The sequence below is a fragment of the Nycticebus coucang genome, chromosome 8 (assembly GCF_027406575.1).
Source record: "Nycticebus coucang isolate mNycCou1 chromosome 8, mNycCou1.pri, whole genome shotgun sequence".
In the NCBI taxonomy this organism is placed as follows: Eukaryota; Metazoa; Chordata; class Mammalia; order Primates; family Lorisidae; genus Nycticebus; species Nycticebus coucang.
In genome coordinates, this window is record NC_069787.1 from 84,486,236 (window position 1) to 84,513,727 (window position 27,492).

The 27,492-nt window shown below is 43.9% G+C and overlaps 1 pseudogene; it reads left to right on the top strand.

Moving 5' to 3' along the window:
* The first annotated feature begins 23,657 nt into the window (after nt 1-23,657).
* LOC128591378 (zinc finger protein ZXDC-like) lies at nt 23,658-25,345 on the top strand (annotated as a pseudogene).
* The last annotated feature ends 2,147 nt before the right edge of the window (nt 25,346-27,492 follow it).

A 27,492-nucleotide genomic window follows, 5' to 3' on the forward strand; every position in this document is an offset into this window, starting at 1 on the left:
ACACAGTGTCTCCCTACCTTATAGTGATTATATCTTCAAAGCATTTTTATTTTAGATAAAATTCATAGTTAGTCACTATTTATTAAGCACATTACTAAGTGCAATTCGTACCCTGGGTCCTTGACTGGCATGGTCCGGGAAGCCTCCATTTTCTCAACTTTATCTATGACAGTAGGCCTTGTAAGTTAATCAACAACTCCAGATGTGAACATGTAGGCCCATCCGGCCTTGTGAGGGCCTATCCGGCAGCACCCTGTATGTAACGGTTATTAGGATGACAGTGGCTGCCATCACATGTCAGGCCAGGCTGGGAGAAGACAAGCTTGACAGATCGGAGTATGAGCAAGAGTGCAGAAAGGCAAGCACCCCGACCTCAGAGGAGCAAGCGCCTGCTTGAAAAGGCTTCTTTGAGAGGAAGGGATGCTCTGAGGATCTATTAAGGAACAACTAACCAATTCACAAGTGCCCTCCTGGCCCCCTCTCAGTGGGCACCCTACACAAGCTCACTCTGAATTCACACACCTTTTATAACCCAACGAGCAGTCTCTACAGTCCTGCTTTCCTAGATCTGCCTATTTTCATCTGGCACAGACACACACAGAGGGGATGGGAACACTGACTCCAGTTGGCCAAAGACAGCAGAAGTTGTAAAGTGCAAGAGCAGATAAGGAATCTGAGGGATGCTGAGGGAGGTAGAGCTCTACCTGGGGTAGGGACCTGGGGTAGAGAGGTCAGAGGGCCTGGAAGGCAGAGGCATGAAACTGAAGGTCCACACGGCAGGTGCCCTAGTGTCCTAGTAATGTCCATGGGGCCCACCCATGTTCTGGGTAAAGGGTAAGAAAGCCAAACGGAGAGCTTGACTGTATGCTTGTCTGCATTTATCCCCGGAGACCCAAAGGGAAAAACTGCCAACTATGAGTCATCTTGAGAATTCTGTGAATTCAGCTTTGCATGTGGGCCCTTCCCAAAGGTAGAGCTTGGAAACCCCACACTGTGAATGACCAGGCCACAAAGCCATAGCCACCCACTCAGGTGACACTGGGCTGGAGAAACAATCAGAAAGACCTGCAGAAATCCCCTTCCTGGGGACAACCGGCACACAGCAGAAGCTTATTCTGCTCCCTCCTTTATTAGCACCTGCTTTTTCCCTGACTCTCCACCTGTTCAGGGCCATTGGCTCTGAATAATAGGTGAGGCTGAGTTTCAATGGATGATTTCATTTGGAGTTTCACTTTGAGTGAATGGTATATTGTACGTGTTTTCTCTTCATTGTGAATAAGAGCTGTACAGAGGTTGAGTGAGAGTGGGAATTGACGACTATTTTTAAACCAACCGCTTTTTATCCATTCTTTCAATCTCCCCACACTGGGTGTGATAAGCAGGTTCTGGCTGGCTAGAGTGGGGCCCTCTGTACAATGCCAGGGTATTACAGGTCCTCCCTGAGCCTCTCCAGTGCTGCACCGCTGGTGGGCTTGCCCTTCTGTGCTGGATGGCCAGTCTATGACATTCTCTGGTCGACGCGCACTGTGAAGTAATGAGCTAGGGCTGGGGGTGGAAAGCAGAGCTCTGAATTCCAGAAATTCAGTCTGGAGGCCTCTGGGAGACACACCTATGTCGGTGTCCTGGGAGGTATGCAAGACTGGCTTGTGGAAAAGAAAGAGGGAGAGAGCAAAAATAAAGGAGAAAAGAAGCAATTTCAAGGTAATATAGGCAACAAGAAGGTCCAGAGGCCCTCCTCCTGGTACAGAACACCTGCGATTCTGAATACTTATTTTAAAATACTTTTTTAAAAATTAAATCATAGCTGTGTACATTAATGCAATCATGGGGCACCATACACTGGTTTTATAGACCATTTGACACATTTTCATCACACTGGTTAACACAGCCTTCCTGGCATTTCTTAGTTATTGTGCTAAGACATTTATATCCTACATTTACTAAGTTTCACATGTACCCTTGTAAGATGCACCACAGGTGTAATCCCACCAATCACCCTCCCTCCACCCACCTCCCACCTCCTTCCTCTCCCTCTCCCCCTTCCCCATATTCTTAGGTTATAACTGGGTTATAGCTTTCATATGAAAGTCATAAATTCCCTAATCATCAGAGAAATGCAAATCAAAACTACTTTGAGATATCATCTAACTCCAGTAAGATTAGCCCATATCACAAAATCCCAAGACCAGAGATGTTGGCATGGATGTGGAGAAAAGGGAATACTTCTACACTGCTGGTGGGAATGCAAATTAATACATTCCTTTTGGAAAGATGTTTGGAGAACACTTAGAGATCTAAAAATAGATCTGCCATTCAATCCTATAATTCCTCTACTAGGTATATACCCAGAAGACCAAAAATCACATTATAACAAAGATATTTGTACCAGAATGTTTGTTGCAGCCCAGTTCATAATTGCTAAGTCATAGAAAAAGCCCAAGTGCCCATTGATACACGAATGGATTAATAAATTGTGGTATATGTACACCATGGAATATTATGCAGCCTTAAAGAAAGATAAAATACCTTTTTAAAGTGTTTAAAACACCTGGGTAATAAGGGAATGGGGAAGGAATTGGGCTCATTAAAGAGCACGAGAGCATGTTCATCATTGTTTCTCAGTCTCCACACTTGTGGTGTAAATAGCCATGGGAGCAGCTCGTCAAGGCTCTGGCTCCTGTTAGGCTCCTACTAAGATTGACTGCTGCACCTTTGAGGTGCTCCTGCACCTGCGTCCTGACCGAGACAGCTGGCTCCTCCTGATGGGGGGAGCCTTACCTGACTGAGACAATGGGCTCCCCGGCACTTATGGGGAGCTATACCCTGAGCTAAATTCACAGTGGTCCATGTCCTGGCAGTTTCTGGGCACGGGCTGGTGACCTAGCTTCCTGGCTCTGACAATCTGGAATAAAGGTAAGGGAAATCCTCAAAGGCCAGGCCACAAATCCAGACAGGCAAGAGAAGGCTGGAGCCTGAGGTGCCCTGGGCAATCTGTGGTCGCTTAGGCCAGAGCCTGGTCTTGGTGGGTCTTGTGCCTACAACTTGGAAGATGGAGACAAGCTCTGGGCTGGGAAGGGTGGGATTCCTGTCTAAAATCCACACAGAGCCAGTACCCCTCAAAGGCATCTCCCTTAATAGGTAAACTAACAACCCCACTTAAAGGCCACCCCACAGGGAGGGAAAATTGTGTGATGATACCTGTGTTGGCCTTGGCTGCCATGAGAAGTAAAACACAAGTCTCTCCAGGAACCAGGAACTAGGAACTCTCAGCTACAAGCCTGTGTTCATGAGCTCTGGGGCCAGAATTCACACAGCCAATGTGGCAAAAAAAATCCCAGTTGAACACACAAGCAAACTAAGTGTAAACTTGTTCCAGGTTGGAAGTTTCCCAAAACACTGGCTGAAATAAAAGCAAGTCCCTTCCGGAGAAACACGCTTTAAAACCAGGCCTCAAGGAAGGGCTCTTTCCCCATCAGGGCCTGCAAAGCACCTTCCTCAGGAAATGGAGGCTCAGGCAAAGCCCGTGTGGTAATGCTGTACTGGAACGCACAGTTTCAGGGGAACAAAGTGAAGGAAGAAGGAAAATGAGGCGGGGAAATAGGGAAAGCAATCCCAGAGTGGTGTGTTCCTGAGCTGGCCACAGCCCCGAGAGAAAATGCAGCTATCATTCAGGCTCTCTGCCAAAGGCTGAGGAAAGCACTGCTTCTTACAACAGTCAGCTGGGGGAACAAAGGGCAACAATTTATCCCCCAGCCCTTTCTCTTTTCTTAAGTCTCTTTGGTCAGCATTTCCCCCAGAGGGCATGAACTTCCCAGATATGTTACTTGGGCTATCTGGTTAGCCAGTGGGAGAGCCAAATCCTCCATGAGTCCAGGCATATCAGACCTAGAAATTAGAGCTGTTATGTTTCCTGGTGCTGTGGCATCATGAAGACTGTACCCAAACACAGCCCTTATACACAGGAAAACGAGGCAAGGGGATTGCATGAGCTCCCTCTGGGAGTGTTGTGCTGGAAGCACAGCAAACAGCCCAGGAAGGCAGGTGGGGCCAAGCAGTCATGGGTAGGCACAGCTTTCTGGTGTGGAATCTCAACGAGAGCAGATAGCAAAGTGAGGATAGAGATGGTTTATTTATAAAGGGCTATTTACAAATGTATGGGTGAGTAAAAAAGCACAAGGACTAGTGCAGTAATGTGGACCCCAGAGTAGTAACTGTGATATAAGTGCCCTGAGGACAGGCTGCTAGTCTACAGCTACCACTTGGGGGTGAAGTAAACCCTCTCCACCCGGGGCTGCTACTGACTACTGAAGAGGGCAGTAGTAAGGCTGTGGCAGCTACTGCTGCTCCTACTTAAACATTCTGCTGGGGGTCTGGGGATCACCCCAACCATGCCTACCACAGCCAGTGTCTGCATGCACCACCAGGGGGCCTCAGGACAGGCCCAAAAGGTCTAGCTCCACCCCTAAACAAGTGCCTGAGGACTCTGCTTAGGAACCTGGGGATAGCTCAGCCCCGTCTGCCATCATTGGCACCTGAGTACTCACCTCAGAGGCTGAAGATCAGGCCAACCCAACCTGTTGTTATCCCCACAGCAGGTACCTACCCACATACACCACCTGTGAGACTGCAGACTGCCCCCCACCTGACAGTTCCAGTGACTGTCAGCATCAGTGTAAACTGCTTGGGATTCCCAGGGTTGTCCTGCCTCTGTTTCTCCCAAGACCCATGCTATGTCTACTGCCCAGGGCTTGATGACATGCCCACTAACACGGCCTACTTCTGCCAATACTTGCATCCAAGCAAGCCACCTGAAGGCCCCAAAATCAGCTCACCTAGGCCCACTAGCACCAGTGCCAGCATATACTGTTCTTGGGCCTAAGGAGTGGCCCACCTGACATCCTTGTTCTGAAAAAAACTTGGCCACAGCCTCCACTAACAGCTTCATCTCAAACCACTGAGAAAATCACAGATACTATTTTGCTAGTATAGTTTGATGCTATTTATAGCTAAGGAAATCATAGAGACGACACTACTGCATACACCCAGAGTCAAAGCCAAAGTGCCTTACCCAACCAACATAATAGACACAACTGAAGGAAAGCATCCTCCCCTACAAAAGCAAATTAAAAAAATTAGAACCCAAAGCAATATACAATTTTAATGCAATCCCTATTAAAGCTCCACTGTCATACTTTAAAGATCTTGAAAAAACAATACTTTGTTTTATATGGAATCAGAAAAAACCTCAAATAGCCAAGACATTACTCAGAAATAAAAACAAAGCAGGAGGAATCATGCTACCAGACCTTAGACTACACTATAAATCGATAGTGATCAAAACAGCATGGTACTGGCACAAAAACAGAGAGGTAGATGTATGGGACAGAATAGAGAACCAAGAGATGAATCCAGCTACTTACCGTTATTTGATCTTCAACAAGCCAATTAAAAACATTCAGTGGGGAAAAGATTCCCTATTTAACAAATGGTGCTGGGTGAACTGGCTGGCAACCTGTAGAAGACCGAAACTGGACCCACACCTTTCACCATTAACTAAGATAGACTCTCACTGGATAAAAGATTTAAACTTAAGACATGAAACTATAAAAATACTTGAAGAAAGTGCAGGGAAAACTCTTGAAGGAATCGGCCTGGGTGAATATTTTATGAGGAGGACTCCCCAGGCAATTGAAGCAGTATAAAAAATACATTACTGGGACCTGATAAAACTAAAAAGCTTCTGTACAGCCAAGAATACAGTAAGTAAAGCAATCAGACAGCCCTTAGAATGGGAGAAGATATTTGCAGGTTATGTCTCTGACAAAGGTTTAATAACTAGAATCCACAGAGAACTCAAATATATTAGCAAGAAAAGAACAAGTGATCCCATCTCAGGCTGGGCAAGAGACTTGAAGAGAAACTTCTCTGAAGAAGACAGGCATACAGCCTACAGACATATGAAAAAATGCTCATCATCCTTAATCATCAGAGAAATGCAAATCAAAACTACTTTGAGATATCATCTAACTCCAGTAAGATTAGCCCATATCACAAAATCCCAAGACCAGAGATATTGGCATGGATGTGGAGAAAAGGGAACACTTCTACACTGCTGGTGGGAATGTAAATTAATACATTCCTTTTGGAAAGATGTTTGGAGAACACTTAGAGATCTAAAAATAGACCTGCCATTCACTCCTATAATTCCTCTACTAGGTATATACCCAGAAGACCAAAAATCACATCATAACAAAGATATGTGTACCAGAATGTTTATTGCAGCTCAATTCACAATTGCTAAGTCATAGAAAAAGCCCAAGTGCCCATAGATCCACAAATGGATTAATAAATTATGGTATATGTACACCATGGAATATTATGCAGCCTTAAAGAAAGATGGAGACTTTACCGCTTTCATTTTTACATGGATGGAGCTGGAACATATTCTTCTTAGTAAAGTATCTCAAGAATGGAAGAAAAAGTGTCCAATGTACTCAGCCCTTCTATGAAGCTAATTTATGGCTTTCATATGAAGGCTATAACCCAGTTATGGCCTAGGAGTATGGGGAGGGGGGAGAAGGAGAGGAGGGGGGAAGATGGGCGGAGGGAGGGTGATTGGTGGGATTACACCTGTGGAGCATCTTACAAGGGTACATGTGAAACTTACTAAATGTAGAATGTAAATGTCTTAACACAATAACTAAGAAAATGCCAGGAAGGCTATGTTAACCAGTGTGATGAAAATATGTCAAATGGTCTATAAAACCAGTGTATGGTGCCCCATGATTGCGTTAATGTACACAGCTATGATTTAATAATAAAATATAAAATAAAATAAAATTAGAAGATGTGACTATTATGCCAGATGCACAGATACTAACACAAGGGCACAAGAAACATTCAAAAGCAAGGGAATATACCTTCAAGGTGCACCATAATATTCCAGCAACATATTCCAATAGAAAAGAAATTTATGAAATCTCAGAAAAATAATTAAAAGTGATATTAAAGAATCTCAATGAAATACAGAGGAATACAAACAAATGACAGAAATCAGAAAAACAAATCAGACTTTTTTTTCTTAGAGACAGTCTTACTATGTCACCCTGGGTAGAATGACATGGCGTCACAGCTCCCAGCAACCTCAAACTCTTGGCTTAAGCAATTCTCTTGTCTCAGCCTCCCAAGTAGCTGGGACCACAGCTATTTTTGTTGTTGTTGTCATTGTTTTTCAGTAGGCCCTGGCCAGATTTGAACTCACCAGCCCCGGTGCATGTGGCCCATGCCCTAACCACTGAGCTACGGAAGCCAAGCCAGCAATTCAGACTATTAATGAGAAATTTATCAGAGATACATGTCATAAGAAAAGAACCAAACAGATATTCTGGAACTGGAGAATTCATTGAATGAAATTTAAAATACATTCAAAATTTTCAGCAATAGACTAAAGTAGAAGAATTTCAAAATTTACAGTCAGCTCTTTTGAAATTACCTAATCAGACAATAATAAAGAAAAAAGAATGGAAAAGAATGAACAAAGCACACAAGACATATAAGACAACATAAAGTGACCAAATATTCAAAGTTTTAATGTCCCAGAAGGTGAAGAGAAAATGAAGCCAATAGAAACATAAAGATATGAGCCGAGAACTTCCTAAATCTAGCAAGAGATTTAGACATCCAGATATAGGAAGCTTAGAGATCCCCAAACAGATACAATTCAAGTAAGTCTTCTTGTTGGGCATGGTGGCTCATGCCTGTACCCCTAGCACTTTGGGAGGCTGAGGCAGGTAAATTGCTTGAACTCAGGAGTTGAAGACCAGCCTGAGCAAGAGTGAGACCCCTATCTATACTAAAAATAAAAAAACTAGCAGGGTGTTTTGATGGGTGCCTGTAGCTCCAGCCATTTGGGAGGCTGAGGCAAGAGGATCGCTTGAGCTGAAGAGTTTGAGATTGCTGTGAGCTGTGACACCATGGCACTCTACCCAGGACAACTGAGTGACACCCTGTCTCACAAAAGAAAAAATATACAGTCAAACTAATTTGGCTAACCACCAAATTAGCCCTACATGAAGTGCTTAAAAGAGTGCTATACCTGGAAATGAAAGGACAATATCTACTTTCATAAAAAAACATTAAAGTGTAAAACTCACTGGTAAAGCAAATACACAAATAAGGAATAGAAAGGACTCAAATGTTACCACTACAGAAAAGCACAAAACCAGCTTGGTGCCCATAGCACAGTGGTATGGCGCCAGCCACGTACACCGAAGGTGGTGGGTTCGAACCTGGCTTGGGCCAGCTAAACAACTCCAACAAAAAATAGCCAGGTGTTATGGCAGGTGCCTGTAGACCCAGCTACTTGGGAGGCTGAGGCAAGAGAATCGCTTAAAACCAAAAGTTTGAGGTTGCTGTGAACTGTGACACCACAGCACTCTACCAAGGGCAACATAGTGAGACTCTGTCTCAAAAAAAAAAAAAAAAAAAACAACCAAAAAAAAACACAAAACCACAATAATATACAATAAGAGAGTAAAACAGGGAACAAAGGCTATACAAAGCAACCAGAAAACAATTAATAAAATAACAGAAATAAGCTCTCACATGTCGATAAAGACTTTGGAATGTAAACAGATTAAACTTTCCATTGGAAAGATATAGACTGACAGATTTTTTAAAATGACACAACTATACTATATTCCCTTCTGTCTAGTTAAATCCTATTTTACCACTGATCTGTGGTCTGTGGGTTCATTCTTCAAATCCCTCAGATCAAGGACCCCCTGAAGAAGAAATTCTGGTGATAGCTCCACAGTATCAAAATCATCTGAATTTCAGAGGTTAACCACCCAGGAGCTCTGCAAGGTTAACCACCTAGGAGCTCTGCAAGGTAAACCACCCAAGGAGCTTTGCAATCCGGCCGGCTGAAATCTATCTCTGAGCACAGTTACCTGGGCGACACCAGGCAAGAATTCCTCTTGTAAGCCTGAATCTTTCCTCTTAGTAATAAGCCTGGTTATTAATTTTATTGCCTGCTAAACACATGCCTTGTGGAGATCAAGGACTTAGTGTTACCATGTTAAGTATTCAGAATTCAGAGAAAAATCAGAGTCTGAGGCCCGTGCCCTAACACAGCCTTCAATGGCCTTCTTTGTCTTTCTGTAGATGACTCTTTCCTCACCACTTCACTGGAGTGAAAAGGTGTCTGAGAACTGAGATGAGTGGTGAACAGCAGTCTGTGACCTAATAAACTAAAATGTCACCTAGGAAAAAGAGGGGCTTACAGGACTTAGGGAAAGCCGTGATTATGACTGGGGGACCCACATCTCTCCAAGGGCTGGGGCGCTCTGAGGAGCAGCTTTTCTGCTGGCCAGGCCCGGCTGAGTTGACAGAGAACCCAGAAGCACCACAGTATGTGGTGGCGCCTCTCTTGCTATAGAACGAGGCACAAGAGACCAAGAGAGTTCTGCTCCTGGCCAGGGTGGAGCCAGGGCAGTGGGCATTAAAGCCCCTCTGAGATGCCTGCCCTACCCCCTCCCCCTGAGCTAAACTGGGGCTCCCATGGCCATCCCGCTTCCTGCTAACTTTGTCCCAAGGACCTCTGGTGTGACAACAGTGCAATGTGTGTGATTCTCCCTCCCTGAGAACAGCGGAAAGTTCACCTTGGAACTCTCAGAGTCCAATAAATGTTACATCCTCATCTCACCATCCTGTATTTCTCCTTTCTCTTCTCAACTAATAAATTAAACAACCTGTATGTTGTGAAAGTTGTGAGATTGTAAACGGAGGCGCTTATGTTTAAAAAAGTCCCTGCCAAATAGAGCCCGGGAGGCCATGAAGATAGGGTTCTCAGGCCTGACACCCACAACTGCCACAGAAGATTGCAGAGACCACAGCTTTGCATCACAGCCTTACACGGAAAATCATTTCTGCAAGGACTTCTCCCAGCAAATGCCTGTCCAACCTTGGACTGCTGTCACCTTCATTTTGACCCTTATAGCCAGGGATGTTTTCTCAAAACTGTGTGTAATCCTCCTCATGCTTTAAAAGCCTGGGCCTTCCTTTACCCCCAGAGTCCGCAGTACATACGTGAGCTTTCTATGGCTCGGGTATTCCAGCTCCAGTGCTGTGTTCCCAGATGAGCTTCACTTCACCGTAGAGAGCCTCTCTGTGTTTGTTGCTTAGACTAACGTGAAAAACTGACCGTGACACAGCTTGCTTCAATTCCATCACCGCCCATCCCAACATGCGGTAGAATCTACACAGAGTATCACACATATTCTGTGTAGATCTGTTAAACGCACAGATCCTAAGCATAAAATTAGATGAGCTTTTCTTTTTTTTCTTTTTTTTTTTGTAGAGACAGAGTCTCACTGTACCGCCCTCGGTAGAGTGCCGTGGCATCACACAGCTAGATGAGCTTTTCTTAATGTGCACACCCATGTCACCACCACCTCAATCTTGACACAGAGCGATTATTTCCTTCATCCTAGAAAGTTTCCTTCCACTCCATTTCTAGCGCCTTTAGGCAACGTGGCTCTGATTTCCTTGCCATGGATTAGTTTTGTCTGTTCTTGAGTTGCTAGTCAATTACGATCTGTAGGAAATCTGTTTTGACTTCTGTCACCACAGATTAATTTAGCCTGTTCTTGAAACTCACACAAGTACAATCATACAATAAATAGTCTTCCATGCCTGGATTCTTTTGCTCAGAATAATGTTTTTGAGATTGATTCCTCTTGTTGCATGTAACAATAGTTTGTCCTTTTTCTTGTTGAGTAATATTGCATTTCATAAACATACCAGAGTCTGTTCATTCACCTCCTGCTGAAGGGTGTTTGGGTTGTTTCCAGCTTCTATGGACATTGTTGAAAACTCTCTTTGTGAATATATGCTTTTATTGCTTTGGATAAATATCTAAGAGTAGAATTTCTGGGGTCATATAGTAGATCCATGCTTAACTTTATAAGAAACTGCAAAGAATTCCCCAAACTAGTTACACTGTATATTTTTTGTTATTGACCTATAGAACTTTGGTAATATACTGTACTGTATGTAAAACAGTTGTCCTAAAGAAAAAAAAGACACAACTATATGCTGTCTATAAGAAATGCATCTTAACTCTAAAGAGACATAGAGATTGAAAGTAAAAGGATGGAAAAAGATATCCTATGCAAACAGAAACCAAAAATTAGCAGGAGTAGCCTTACTTACATTAGGTAAAACAGACCTAAGGAAAAAAACAATAAAATAGACAAAGAACATTATTATACGATGACAAAGGGATCAATTTGGAAGAGGTTATAACAATTCTAAACATATGAACCCAACACTGAAGGACCCAGATGTATAAAGCCAAAGGGAACTAGCCTCTGGAGGCTGACCTCACCACCTGACTGCTGGGAAGGCAGAGCCCATCATCCACCACTTGCAATTATTTGAGAAGCTCCACTCCCTGGGACACATTACCAGCAACCCCACAGAAGCTGTTTCCATCAGCATATGGAAGCCTCCTTCAAGTGCTGCAGTGTGACTAAAATTGTCCTCATCAGGTCTGGCAGATCTGCTCAGCAAGTGGCCAGATAGTGCTCACAGTCCCTCCAGGCCCATCTGTAGCACTACAACTTCTCTATGATGTGTGAGGAACCAGGCCCGGAGGCTAGGAAGAGGATATAGACCTCTAGGTGAACTTAGCCATCATTGTTGATAAGGGCCCAGGGTACTTCAGGAAGGGAGATGTGGTCATGGTGCTGACCAGGTGGAAGTCACCCTGGCTCAGGCTTTACCAACGCCATGCATGTAGTGCCTGCACTCTGATGGACCCAAATCCCCACCTCCAGCCTTTGTCCCATCCCTTCCCATCCCTTTCTCTCAATCCATTGATTAGGTCAGCTATCCTTATAGCACTCTTTGGGCTGTAATGTGGCACTTGTGGGCTGGGACACCAAGGAGCGAGACTAGTGTCTCTGTGAGACCTGCTATTTGTAGACCCTGCTTGGGTGGGGTATCCCAGAGCCAAGATGCCCATCTTGTGACCCCAACCAAGAAAGGGACAAGAGAGGAATATTGGACTGGAAGCCCCCAGAGCCTGTGGTAAGAGGGTGACAGCTCCTTCTTTGTGTACTCTGGTCAGTTCCTATGGAAAATGGAGGCCCAGAGAACTGCTAATCCTGGCCTAGGATCAGGAGGCAGCCAGCAAGAGCAGAGACTTCAAGCAGTGGGCAGCGGTTCCTGTACAGACAGACTCTGGTCCTCACTTCCTTCCCCACCCCCCTCAGCCTCTCCAGTCCACCTCGTTGTGTATCCTGCTCTTCTGCTCCTGCCTGCCACTCAGTTGTCACTGCAGACAAACACGCTATCCTTCACCTCCCATTTCCCCACAACTGCAGCCACCTCTAAGCATTTTGCTGTAGAGCTTAGCTCTGTGTCAGTACACGACAGCTGAAGCAAACATGTCTATCTATGTCTGTATCTGTATCTGTATCTCTACAGTATCTAAAAATATAAAGTTCAACCGATGTGTTAAGTGGCAGGTTAACCACAAATGAAAAAGAACTGATAAAGTTAAAGATCTGAAGATATAAGAGTGCAGTATGGAAAGACAAAAGAATAGAAAACACGAAAGAGATTAGCAGACATGTAATGCAGAATGAGGAGATCTCAGCATGTGTCCAATCAAAGATTCAGAAGGCCAGGATGGGCCCACTTAGATGGTCCCAAGGATCCCTGCCTTCTGGCACCCATGCTCCTGTAGGATTCCCTCTCCTTGAGCGTGGCAGGACTTATGACTTGCTTCCAATCAACAGAATATAGAAAAGGTGATGGGCGGCCATGTCCATTGATTACGTCACTTCTGTTTTGCTCGCAGACTCTCTCACTAGACTTCCCACAGGGTCTGATCAGGAATGGCAGCTGGCACATCTTGGAAACTCACACTCTATGCTTGAAAGAAGGGTACAGGAACAGGAGAAGGTGAAAATTGCCTTGAGTCTTACCTTGAAGATGTGAGAAGATGTTTCCTGGTTGGGAGAGGATACAGCAAGCAATGGATAAGATGTCCAGTGGCATTTCATTTTAGAGCCATGGAACAAATGAAAGTTGAAAAGATGGAGAGGTCATACTTTGAAAGAGGGGCTGACCAGAAACAAGATGAGGTATTAAGCCAAGAGATTTCACACACTTTTGCTCTCTGGTATGAAAGACTAATCATAGCAATGAGTGGCCATCTTAAGGTGGGGCTCCATTCCTCTGTCCAGAGACAACTAACTGCTAATATAATTTTAGTGGAGTGCCATTGTTTGAGAACTATAATTTAAAAAACTATAATCTTCTCCTGACCCAGAAAAACCTCTCCAAAACTGTAGTAGAAGAGGGAAAATAATATTATTACTAAATAAGCATTAAAACAGAATGTAATGTATACCACATGCTATCTGCTAATATCACAAAGAGAGAAAGGAGATACAACCTATTACATACATATTCTCAATATAAACAATAACTAGTCCTTAAGTAAGAAGAGTTGACAGCATCTTTTGTCACACATAGTTGTTCTACTTTGTAATGATAACCGGAGGGACCCTCTGTGTTGGCTTTATCTGAAGAAGAAACAAACCTTTTTGCAAATTGGAACAAGGTGTCCACTTGGCCACCAAAGTTAGGTTTTTACCTTCTGATAGGAGCTGAGAGATAGAGGTGCTATTTCCCTTAATATCTGCATTTGGAGGAGATGGTGTCCTAATCCTTGAGGAATCATTCCTGAGCTGTAAGACTGGTAAGAGGCTTATTTCATCATGACAAAGATTTGTATACACCATTATGAAGATTTGGGAACTCTTTCCCAAGCCTGAGGATTTTTTTTGAACCTCTTCTACCAGCTTCCACTATTAGTATCCTATTATGGCCTGGAAATTTACAATTTTTCAACTGTCTGACTTAACCAGAAAGTTCTTTACTTCTGATGACAGGTCAGGACCAAGTCTCAAGGGGGTGCAATATTGTGTAGCACAATAGTACAAACTATTCTAGTGCTGACAGGCTCATTTTATGAAAAAGTACGATTTTTCTTCTTTTATGTTAATAAGAAAACTTCTTCTTTTATGTGTTGTTCACAATTAGTTTTCTTATTGACTTTATTGGACTGTCTCTTCTTGCAGAGACTGATGTCGACGAACCTGTTGCAATGGATTTCAATGTATGTTTTGTGGAAAACAAGAATATGAGATTAGTTGCTTTTAAGGAATTCTGGCATTTTGTGTGCATTTTTGTAGAAATTGTTACTGAACTTATAATTACCTACTCAACAACCCAAATGCCCATCAATACATGAATGATTAATAAAATGTGGTATGAGTATAACATGAAGGACTATTACTATTTTAAAAAATGGTTGGTGAAAAAAAAAAAGGCTGGTGATCTAATACCTATCTAACAACCTGGATGGACCTGGAGACCATTCTTCTACTGAAGTATCACAAGAATGGAAAAACACTCAGTATTAACTTGGAACTAGTCAATCACCTATGCATCAAGTAGAATCAAATAGGTGGGAGGGAAGAAGAAGGGTTGGGTTAATTCACACCTGGGGAGTATAAAGCACACATTCTGGGTGAAGGGCACACTTATAACTTTGACCTGAAATGTATAAAACAAACTATGTAACCAATAAGTACATACCCCTGTAATGTTCTGAAATTAAAAAAAAAAAAAGAAAAAATTGAAATAAAACCAACTAGGCTCAGCGCCTGTAGCACCACATATACCGAGGGTGGTGTGTTCGAACCCAGCCCAGGCCAGCTAAACAACAGAGACAACTGCAACAAAAAATAGCCAGGCGTTGTGGTGGGCGCCTGTAGTCCCAGCTACTTGGGAGGCTGAGGCAAGAGAATCACTTAAGCCCAAGAGTTGGAGATTGCTGTGAGCATGTGACACCACAGCACTCTACCAAGGGTGACATAGTGAGATTCTGTCTCAAAAAACAAAACAAAACAAAAAAACCAACTAAAAAGTTCTTCTCCTTCTCTTTGCTCAGCCACCTGCTCAGCCATGACCTCAGCCATGGGAGGAGTGGGCAGCAGCTGAAGTGGAGCAGTGACAGTGACACCAGGCACCATGGTGAAAAAGATAGGGAAAGAAATTCTGAAACAAAAGGGAGGGGAGAGAGAAATCTCTTCCCTTGTTTTTACCAGGGAGAATTAAGGCTCTTATTTTTATTTTTGTATTTGCCTTTACATTATCCAGCATATTGTCTCTGCATTTTTTTTAATCAAAGTTGACAACGTATTATATCTAGACTTCTAAGTCCTACGGGTACTTTTGAACTTAACGTTACATTATAAATATTTATATGCCATTAACATTTCCTTATAAACATCATTTTCATGTATAATAACTCATCATATGAAGTGTCTATATTTAACTGCTTATTTATTTTGGTATTTGGAATTTGGGTTGACGCTAATTTTTTTTCTATTATAAATAGTTGTAAAAATATGTTAGAAAATATTTTTTGAAATATGTTTCAACATTTCTTGAGATTCTTAGATGTGTAATTAATGAATCAAAGTACATACGACTTCCTAGGGTTTTCTTAATTTTTATTTATTTATTTAGAGAGTCTCAGTCTGTCACCTTTGGTAGCGTGCCGATGCATCATAGTTCACAGCAACCTCCAACTCTCGGGCTTAGGAGATGCTCTTGCCTCAGCCTCCCAAGTAGCTGGGACTACAGGTGCCCATCACAACACATGGATTTTTTTTCTATTTTTAGTAGAGATGGGGTCTCACTCTTGCTCAGGCTGGTCTTGAACTCCTGAGCTCAAGCAATTCACTCACCTCCGCCTCCCAGAGTGCTAGGATTATAGGTATGAGCCAACGTGCCCAGCCTCAACCTAGAATTGTTTACCCAAAGAATGATCAAACAAGTCTAAGAGTAGAATAAAGATTTTTCAGACATACAGTAACTAAATGAAACTCCCTTCAGGTGTCCTTTGGAAAAATTACTAAAGTCACTAATCTACAGGAACATTTGGGAAAAATTAATTATAGGCACAAAGAGAACTTAGCAAATAATTGAAAGGAAGGCAGAGGCAAAACAAAAACAGCTTAAGAAAGGAAACAACAATATTTTTTGTGTTATAATTATTTCAAAGATTGAAGAGAAGAACAAGAGAACTAAATCCTCAACCATCCCAACAGGAAGTCAATAGAAAACAAAAGTTCCAAACTGAGAAATTATAGGACGAGTATACTATTTAGAAAACTTGATAATAAATTCTGAAGGAAAAGAATAGCTGAAAGTGTTATTTAGGATCTTTTCTGGAGTCTAAGACTAGCTGTGGGACTAGGGGACAAGAGACAGCTATAGTTAGTTATACACTTTTAGTACTATTTAATCTTTTGTATAAATTTTTAGAAAAAGTTAAAATGTGCTAAACTTTAAAAATCCCCTATATACCATTTTTCCTTCCACCCTAGAAAAAGCCTGTGAACTAATCTTTATCTATTTCATAGGGCAGATAGGCATTTTAATTTCTGCTCTGATTTTATCTAGCAATGAAACTACTTCGGTGTTCAATGGGCCCCCTGACTCATACCCGGAGACGTATTAGCATTTGTGACCTCAGAGATTTTTAGGTTTCTTCCGTTCATGTGAACAAGTTTGTGGTTCTTCTCCCCGTTCTTTGAATTTTCTACCTCCTGGCAGTTGGAGGCATTCCCTGCTGGAGAGAATGCCTGTGCCACACCAGAGAGCGGGCATGGTGTTTTAGTAAGAGTATTGGGGTATGACTTAGTTTTAAAAGGTTTGATTAGGGTAAGGGTTCTCATCTGCCACAGGTTGGCTAATATTCCCTGAAACCAAACATTTCCACTTTGGTGCGTTGGTAGGTGGGTTTGAGCTGATTCTGCCATTTATTAGCTTCCTTGACCTTGAACAGGTTAGTCAACAGATCTAAGAATGGGGACAATAATAACTCTTCTTCTTAGAATTGTGATGAGGACTAAATGGGACAATGTTTGTGATAATAATGCATGTAGTGTACTTATCTGGAGTGGTCAATCAATTAGCTACAATCAGTATTCTTTTTAAGAACAGTGTTAACTCTATGTAAATCATATATATATAGTTAGCATAAGTAGTGCTGAAAATAACATAGTAAAGTAAAAAAAAATTATAAGGTTGGCATCAGATAGATTGGAGTTCGTATTTGGGCTCAGTTCTATATGATTCAAGTGAAGTGACTGGGCAAACGTTGAGGGGATCAATGCATTACAGTGGGGCTAATGTTAGTAAGCACTTGACACAGCTGTGTCTAGGATAAACAGATCAGAACTCACTTGCTAAAATTTTTGAAATTTTAATAAATAGAATTATAGTGCAGTGATATTCATAATATTTAAAGAGTTCCTACCCATCAATAAGAAAAAGGTAATCAAATAGAAAAATGGGCAAAGGATAAGTCAGAAGAAATAGAATAGAATAATACCTATATGAAAAGATTCCTGATATGTAACGTTCAAATAAATAGAAAATAAAACAATGATATAACTGGTTGGTTCTGGTATATCAGAACTGCAGAGGTTAAAGTCACTAGTATCTTGGGTGGATCCATCATCCTGGGCTCTGATTAACCCCAGTTCCAGGAGCATTTACGAGATTTCTGCTTCATTTACTGTCCCTGTGTAAGCCAAGACAACCTTGATGTTATCATAAATAGGTACTTACTATAAATCCTGCCCTTAAGCAAATTATAGGCTATGAGGCACACAGCATTATTTGTTTTTGAGACAGAGTCTCACTCTGTTGCCCAGGCTAGAGTGCCATGGAATCAGCCTAGCTCACAGCAAACTTAAACTCCTGGGTCCAGGCAATTCTGCCTCAGCCTCTCAAGTAGCTGGGACTACAAGCACCCACCACGTTTCCTAGCACATTTTTCTATTTTTAGTAGCAACAAGGTCTTGCTGTTGCTCAGGCTGGTCTTGAACTCCTGAGTTCCAGCAATCCTCCCACTTTGGCCTCCCAGAATGCTGGGATTACAGATGTGAGCCACCATGCCCAGCTGTACATAGCATTCTTTTTTTTCCCTGAAGGATGAACTTAAATTATCCTGCACCTTCCTTCTGGAGCATGTCTACCCTTTCTCTATGGTATATGAGCCCTGGGTCTGGGAGGAGTGCCAACCTAAGTACAAGCTGTCCGTGGTAAACTAGACTAGGATGTTCAGACCTGGAATTCCTGGGAACCAACTAGTGAGTCAGATGAAGACACAGAGGTTATCTGTGAGGAGAAGGGTAATTATCTTCCCCTTTTGAGAGGCAAGATCTCTCACGTAGCAGAAAGGAAAAGCCCAACAGAGGCAGATGGGCGATAACAGCCTTTTCAGGAAATCTTAATATCTGAAATTACACCTCAGCAGAATTATTGGACATACCAAAAATTCTTAAACAGTTGCCAAGAGAAAGCTTAGCCATATAGATGGTGTGACTATGGGGACACTGGTGGCAATGGCATGTCTTTAGCAGGAATGAAGCTAACAAAATGAGCTACATAACTTGTCAATCCACTTTGAGACACCTTTCACACAATGCCAGAACTGTAGAGGGCACTTCTAGTCTTATGGCCTGGGTTATCATGGCCAGGAGAGAGGCCTGGCCAAATGAAGGGGATTACCTTGGTCATATCCTAGCACGGCCACCTCCAGAGGAAGCACAGGGCAATTTAAGGGAGTTGGGCATGTGACAGGACAGATATGCCCAACAATTCGAAGGACAAGATGAAGCTGTGTTTACCCCAGGCATGGAAAATAAGTTGTTACAAAGTTCCTCCCACATCCCTTGGGGATTGGCATGGCTCTCTCACACCCGCTTCGAGCCTCCTCATGGAACAAGATGTGGTGATGTGGGGGTGGAATCATTGATCTTGGGGAAACAACAAAGGGAAGGGATATGGCCTAATTGATTACCAAGGGAAAGAGGGAAAAAAGGAGATGCCTAGTCTGTTAGAATTTTAAAAAGAGGTCTAAAAGGCCCAGTTAGTATTACCAGAAAACCCTATGATCTGATCTCAGCTGGGGTAGACAAAGGAAGGATAGATTAGTAACATAACATTGTACTGATGGACTTTGGAAGGCTCGGACTCCTCAACAGCAGGTTAGGCCTCTTCCCAGCACCTGACCAGGAGAAGAGGAAGGAAGAAAGGAAACTCCAAGTAAAAGAACTCTCTGCATTCCAGTGGTGGACTCTTCCCCAGCCTAGTCACTCTCTTTAAGAGCAATAAGAAGTGGGGCAGCACCTGTGGCTCAGTGAGCAGGGTGCTGGCCCCATATACCTAGAGTGGCGGGTTTGAACCCAGCCCCCTCCAAACTGCTACAAAAAAAAAAAAATAGCCAAGTGTTGTGGCAGGTGCCTGTAGTCTCAGCTACTCAGGAGGCTGAGGCAAGAGAATTGCCTAAGCCCAAGAGCTGGAGGTTGCTGTGAGCTGTGACACTACAGCATTCTACTGAGGGTGACAAAGTGAGACTCTGTCTCAAAAAAAAAAAAAAGCAATAGGAAGTGACTGAAGGTCCCATGTGGAGCGCACAATCTATTGGACTCCAAGCAACAAGTAGAGGACTTTAGCTTTAGCAGACACAGGTGCAAAGCACACTTTACTCCACGGAAACCCAGAAAGACACCCTGGTAAGGTGCCAGCTATAAGTGATTACTGAGAACAAACAATTCAAGTAAAACAAACTTGTCTCCTTCTTGGTATTGGGTGAAGCCCCCTTGCTTACCCTATTGTCTTTATCTGACCTATTCCAGGAAACATCTTGGGTATGCATACCCTTTTAGGATGCTCTTTAAAAATAGCTGTGGAAGAATTCATCTATGGATTTGGGCAGTAAAAGCCATTTTAAGAGAGGAAGCAAAAAGGGAACTCAGACACTTCCCTCCCCCACAGCACATTATTAATGTGACACAATACCAACGTCTTGGTAAGATAGAAGAAATCACAGCCACCATACAGGAAATGGTCAAAGTTAATATTATTCAGCCAGCTCAAAGTTCCTTCAATAGTCCTGTTTGGCCAGTTAGAAAACCTGATGTTACCTAGCATGTGACAGTGGACTACTGGGAATTAAATAAGGTGGTCCCTGAGATATATGCTGCCATGCTCAGTATAAGCTAAATAACAGAACTAATACAAATTATAGGCACTTATACTGCATTCAATTTAGTCAATGCCTTTTTCAGTATCCTTTTACACCCCGACTCACTGGGTCAATTTGTTTTCACTTAGACTGGCCAACAAAGAACATTCCAAGCATTGCGCCAGGGTTATCTTCAACAAAATCCCACCATTTTTTCATGTAATAAGTGCTAGAGATGTAACTTTAAGTCCACTGCCCCATGCTGTTAAACAGTTTCATTACTTTGATGATATTATGGGAACCTTTGAAGACTTATCATTGCTATAGCAACACCTTGATGCATTGTGCACCCTTCTCCAATCCAGGGGACAGGCCATCAACCCACAAAAGGCACAAGGCCCACAATTGGCTGTGAGGTTCCTACGGGTCACTTGGTTAGGTAGGACACACCTTATCTCAGGTGCAGTCATTGACTAAATTCAATCATTTTTTATGTCTAAAGCAGTTAAAATGTTTCCTAGGTCTTTTGGGATATTGGTAGGCTTTTATTCCACGATTAGCTCAATGCTTATATCCCCTGTACTGACTAGTAAAGAGGGAGCAAGTTGAAGCTGGGATAAAAATAAGAGGATGCAAGGCGGTGCCTGTGGCTCAAAGGAGTAGGGAGCCAGCCCCATATGCCGGAGGTAGCTGGTTCAAACTTAACCTCTGCCAAAAACCACAAAAAAAAAGAAAAAAAAAAAAAAGGATGCATTTGCAAAGACTAAAACACTAGTGGCTGAAGTGCAAGTTTTAGGTTCTCCCCTTTCTAGGGCACTATATCTTTGGGCCATCTGGCAAGTCCAGCATGGGGAAGACATCTCCCTAGGATTTTGGTCACAACTGCGGAAGGGTATTAAGACCCACTATTCTCTGATTGAACAACAGGTCCTGGGCTGTACAAGGCCTTGCAGCAAGTTGGACCCATAACTAACTGCTGCTTTGCCAGTAAGAATGAGGACAGGTCTTCTTAGTAAGGGCTGGAAAGAGAGCTGTTTTCCAGGCCTGCCTCAGCTATTGCTAAAGCCTCCACCTTACAAAAGCAGCACATACACTTACAACAACACAGTGCCCTCTCCACAAGTCCCTTGGGAGGTGAACTGCACACTCTCTGAAGGCCAGTACACAGAGACCATGCTGCTCCCATGGTGGAGCCCTCATGGGAGATGCCTCCAACTATACATGAAGCAATGGCCCCTATTGCTGAAAACACTTGTACTCGGATGGGTCAAGCTGAGCTAACACTTGTGTATGGACAGCAGTAGCTGAACAACCACAGACAGATATGACCTGGTTTGAGATAGGATTCAACAAAGCAGTCAGAACTCTGGCCTGCATGCTTTGTTTGTATCCATGAGCCATGGCCCATAGTCCTTTGTACAGATAGCTGGGCAATATTTAAGGGTCTTACAACTAGGCTTGCTTAATGGACCAAAGATGACTGGTATGTGCTTAAAAAACCTTTATGGGGAGCTGTCATGTGGCAAGACATTTGGGAGAGGCTACGAGAACCCACTGCAAGCCTAATTTTGTATGATGTTTCAGCACACTGGTCAAATCTGCCTCCCAGTAACATGGAAGCAGAAACGCAGGCAAAAATTAGAACACTGGCTGCCTCGAAGTCATCTAAGCTAGCTGATTATACACATAAATATAGTGGACATTATAGTGCGCAGTGTGCTAGAAAATTGCAAAGGGAGCAGGACTGCCCCTCTGCTATGCAGATCAGTGGTGGCAGTAACAAACTCAGTTTGTCCCCCCTGCACTTTCACATATACCAGGACACATACATAAGACAGATGCCCCAGTGAGAGACTGGCAAATAGACTCCATTTGATCCCTGCAAGTAAGGGACAAAAGTGTGCCCTAACATATGTGCATATTGGCACAGGACTGTTTGCATGCCTTCCCTTGTGAAAGGGCAAACCAAACAGCTATCCTTAAAGGCTTGGAGCAACTCAGAGTCAGGTTTGAATACCCTCCAGACATCGATAGTGACTGCGGCACACATTTCACTGGATATGATGGGCAAGACTGGGCACAGGAAAAGGATATAGACAACAGATTTCATTTACCATGTAATTCTCAAGCAGTAGGGTTTATAGTGGGGGGCAATTAGTGGTGTTTTGAAGACACAGCTGCAAGCACTCTTACAATCCAATACTTGCATGGGTAGGTGAAGGTTTTGCCTGAAACTATTAGAAAGTTTAAATCAATTGAGATTAATACAAGGTTGGCACCATACTAATAACTCAGGGCCACCTTAGAGGAGTGTCCATTAACCGTCATTATATACAGAAAGTCTGATAAAGCCTTTTTCTCTTAAGTCTCAAGGTTTAAATTTCTACATTTGGCTCAGCACCTGTGGCTCAAGCAGCTAAGGTACCAGCCACATATACCTGAGCTGGCGGGTTTGAATCCAGCCCCAGCCGCCAAACAACAATGACGGCTGCAACCAAAAAAATAATAATAATAAATAACCAGGCGTTGTGGCAGGTGCCTGTAGTCCCAGCTACTTGGGAGGCAGAGGCAGGAGAATCGCTTGAGCCCAGGAGTTGGAGGTTGCTGTGAGCTGTGATGCCAGGGCAACAGCTTGAGGCTCTGCCTCAAAAAATTTTTTTAAATAAAAAATAAATAAATAAATAAATAAATTTCTACATTTGACACAGTCAGTGATAGCAATACCTTAAGGCCAGTCACTCTGAAAAGTTCTTTAGTGCTTTTTATATTAGTTTCCTAGGGCTCCCACAACAAATTACCGAGTGGCTTAAAACAACAGAAATTTATCTCTCAGAGTTGTGGAGGCCAAAAGTCCAACATGAAGGCCTTGGCTGGACCATGCTCTCTCAGAGGGCTCTGGGGGAGAATCTGTCCCATTCCTCTCAGACTCTGGCATTGTTGGCAATCTTTGGCAATCCTTGGCGCAGAGACACATCCCTTCAATCTGCACCCCCATTATCACAAGGGTCTCTACTTGTGGGTGAGTATCTCTGTGTCCCTTCTTCTTGTAAGAACACCCGTCACACTGGGTTAAGGGCACACTCTGGTATGACCTCAACTTGATTAATTATATCTGCCATGACCCAAGGTCATATTCTGAGATAGGAAGAAGACAAATTTGGGGGAGACAATGCTTAACCCAGTATCTTTTCTTTTAAAGATACACAGATCCCCTAAGGCCATCACAGGTACAGGCCAGGCTTCTGTGTTCATGGGTTCTGCACCTGTGGATTTAACCAATGTCATATAGAAAATTTTTAGAAAAAAAGGATAGTTGCATCTGTATTAAACACGTACAGACATTTTTTAACCTTGTCATTACTTGTGAAACAATATGCTATAACAACTATTTACATAGTATTTACATTGTATTAGATATTATAAGTAATCTAATAGTTTTAAAACATTGTATTAGGTAGTAGGTATTATAGTAATTACAAGAAAGCACTTACTTTGAGGCTGGGGCTCAGGCGCCGCTGCTGGGTCCAAGATGGACCTCCTGACTCGCTCGCCGCCGCGACCGCTCCGTGGACCACGGGGATGGAGACTCCACGGCGCTTCTGCTGGATGTAGCACAATGAGGCCTCGGCGACCACAGGTCCTTCCCGGCCCTAGTGCAAGCCCTGCAGACCTCCTGGAGCAGGGCCTCAGCGACCCTGCCGCCGCCCCGGGCCCGGCCCTCACCCGCACGTTCACCGTCTGCAACCAGGACCTACTGGTGCGCTGTGACCACGGGCTCTTGGCGCCGCTGCCGCCCGCCGGGAGCCACAGTGTGGGCTGGCCTTCGCCGGGAAGCACCCGCTCACCGTGCACCTGTTGACGCAGGCAGCAGCCAGGCCCGCCGCCCTTCACATGCCTGCTGGAGGGCTGCAGCACGGCCTTCACCCACAAGTTCAAGCCGCACCTTCAGTCACCTGACAAGCTCCGGCCTTTCAGCTGCTCTGTGAGCAGCTGCGACAAGAAGTTCCCCCGCGCGTACAACCTCAAGTCACACATGCAGGGCCACAAGCGAGAGAGCCTGTTCAGGTGCGAGGTGCTCCCCTCTCCTCCCGCTCACGCCAAGCTCAGTTCCCATCAGCTCAGCCAGTGCAAGTGCGATATCCCCCCCACCCCAAACCCCGTGAGAAGACTTTCATCATAGTGAGCGCCCTATTTTCCATAACCGAGCCCAGAACCAAGGGAACAGAGCTCTTTCTTTGCTCTTTTCCTGGGTGAAGCAAACAGTGCCTGTCGACTAGAAATTCACCTAATGCAGGTGAAAGACCGTTTATCTGTGACTCAGATAGCTGTGGCTGGACCATCACCAGCATGTCAGAACTTCTAAGGCACAAAAGGAAACACGATGACCACCAGAAGTTTACCTGCTCCGTGGAAGGCTGTGGGAAATCGTTCACAGGACCAGAGCGCCTGAAAAACACAGCGTAACCCACCTGGGCACAAAGCCATTCAAGAGTCCCTTGGAACAGCGCTGTGCTAGATGCTCCACTGGCAGCAGTCTGTGCATCCAGTCGAAGAAAAATGTGCAAGACGTGGGTGTCCAGCTGCAACAGAGTCCTTACCTCTAAGCATAGCATGAAGGCTCATGTGGTCAGACAGCACAGCCAGTGCCAAGATCTCTTACCTCAACTAAAAGCTCCAAGTTCTCTTGTGCCCAGCAGTGAACTTGAACTTGGGAGTCCAGGCCGAAGCGAGGTTACTAACATACACCTGATAGTGCTCTTCTCTAACATTCCTGCTGGTGGTTGTGGTTGTGCAGGTGCTTGGATGAGGCACTGAATTCTGGAATCCTGACTATTGATATCACTTCGGTGAGCTACTCTCTGTGAGGGAAACTCCCTGCTGGTAATAGTTCCTTAGATCCATCTGGACCTCCTGGTCCTGGTGGCCCATAGTGATATGCCTCCAAGTCTGGACAGCCCTCTCATTCTTGGGACAGCCCTGTTCTCCAGCGGCGCAGCTTCAGTGTGGATGATGTGCAGACTGTGAGTGCAGGAGCATTAGGCTGTTTAGCAGCTCTGCCTGTGAAGAACTTGGGTCAAGTTCCACCACCTGTGACCTCCAGCAGAACTCGGTAACACACATCATTGTACCTCTTCAGGTGCCCCCTGCGGAAATGCCAGTGTCCCAAAGCTGCTGGCTGCAGTCAAGGTGGAATGGGACTCACCTCCTGGCCCTTAAGTAGCTGGGTGGCACAAAGGAATCCACAGGCTGTCCAGCCTATGCCATCCAGTCTGGTGGAGAGGCCAGGTGCTCAGGACACAGAGCTCAGTGTGGGCACAGCAGCCTGGACTTGGTATGAAGCATTCTATTCAGTCACCACCTATAGCTCACTTCTCTTATACTCAGTTTTGAGAACATTCTGGATTAATCCTTTCTGTGCAGACATTTCTTACTGGTTTGCAAAAGGATGGAGCCCTGGACTACAGGTCTGGAGATCTGAATCTTACCTTGAGTCTGGAACTAATGAGCTCTTATGACCTTGAACAAATTGTTTAACCTGAGCTTTAAATTCTCATTTATTTCTGAAAATAGGGGGATTTGGCTAGGTGATTTCTAAGGTCCTTTCAAGTTCTGTAGTACAATCTGCTGGGTATGATAATGTGTTTCTTTTCTGAGGTAAAGAGGTGGAACAAGATGGCGGCTGAGTAACAGCTTCCTTGCATCTGGGCACTGTGAGTCTGGGGAGATAGGACTCCAGGCATCTCTGGCTGGTGGGATCTGCCTATCATCACCCCTGCGAGGATACAGAGAGTCAGCGAGAGACTTCTGGACCCCAAGAGGAGGACTAAAACAGTGGAAAAACAGCAAGTGGTCGCGTGTGTTCAATCAGTCTAAACCCACCAGCAACTGTAAGTTCAGTAACAGCGAGACTGCAAACCGGAAAGGCCTTACATGTGAACTTTTTTGGTGTCTTTGGACTTGGCACTCAGTTGAACTGCCTTGGGGAGAGTCTGAGCGGGAGTGCGGAGAACTTTGGCCATTGTCTAGGGCCCCAGTCTGAGCCGCTGAGCCAGATGGATCTAATAGTGTTTGACTGTGGGTCACAGGGAGTCATTGTGAGCGATCCGCCCTGGCAAGCTCCACCCTCAGGGTCGCAGAGCTAGAATCAGGTGGGAACTGGTAACCCAGTGACGGAGTAGCCTAAGGGTGGGGTCTGAGCCGCCTTGCAGCCCTAACCCTCAGGGGCAGAGTGAGACTGGTTTTGGCACACTGGGTAAGTGGATAGCCACTTCAGCAGTGATTCCAGCGACAAGCACTTTCCTGGGAAAGCTTCTGCTCAGCAAGTTTACAAGTTCAAAGTGCCTTATAAGTGGGCTGAAGAGAGATTTAGGGTGTTTACCTGCTGGGGTTTGAGAAATCAGCAGCCTCCAGTCGTATCAGAACTGTGATTAACATCTCATACCCCAGAAGACCACGTGTTGCCCAGACAATATTCAATAACATATACATACTGCTTGTTTTTGGTTGTGTTTTTTTTTTTGGTTTGGTTGTGTTTTTTTGTTTATTTGGATGTTGTTGATGTTGTTTTGTTTTTTAATTTCAACCTTTCCCAAATAGATCCTTTTTCTTTCTCAATTTTTCTAGTTTAATTATAATTTCCCATTGCTGCCTTTTTCAATAACTAGAACTTCATTTTTGCTAATGTTTCTACCGCTATTATTTGGTTTTTCACCCAATTTTATCCCGTAAAGTTTTCTGTTTGCTTGTTTTGGTTTGATTTATAGCATTTTTGTCTTTCCTCTCTACTTGGTGGAGGTGAGGTACTGTGTCTGATCAGGTTAGCAAAGAGCTGCTGACCTCAAGGGAACCACCCAACTGGGCACCCCCAGAAGGTGGGGTTTTTTTAAGGTTCTGTCAAAGTACCCTACTGTATACCTGTATTGCTCTGTCTCCCTCTTTCTGTGCCTCTCTTCTTTTTGTCAATATTCCTTTTACCCACACCCTCTCCTTTCTCTATTTTTTTTTTCTTATCACTCAGTCCTCCTCTCTTTCATCCCTTTTTTGCTCTTCAACCTTCTCACCCCTCTGGTCCTGTAACCCTTAGTCCACAGGCATGAGAACTTAAAGAACAAGAGGAAGTGAAAGGAAAATTAGGGCAAGGAAACAGATAAAATAATCACTCATGAGGAAGAATCAGCAGAAAACTCCAGGCAACATGAAGAACCAGTCCAGAACAACCCCGCCAAGCGACCATGAGGTAGCTACTGCAGATGATTCCACCTATAAAGAAATATATTAGGAATGACAGAATGGGAATTTAGAATACACATGTTGAAAACAAGGAAAGAAATGATGGAAACAATGAAGGAAATTGCTAATAAAGT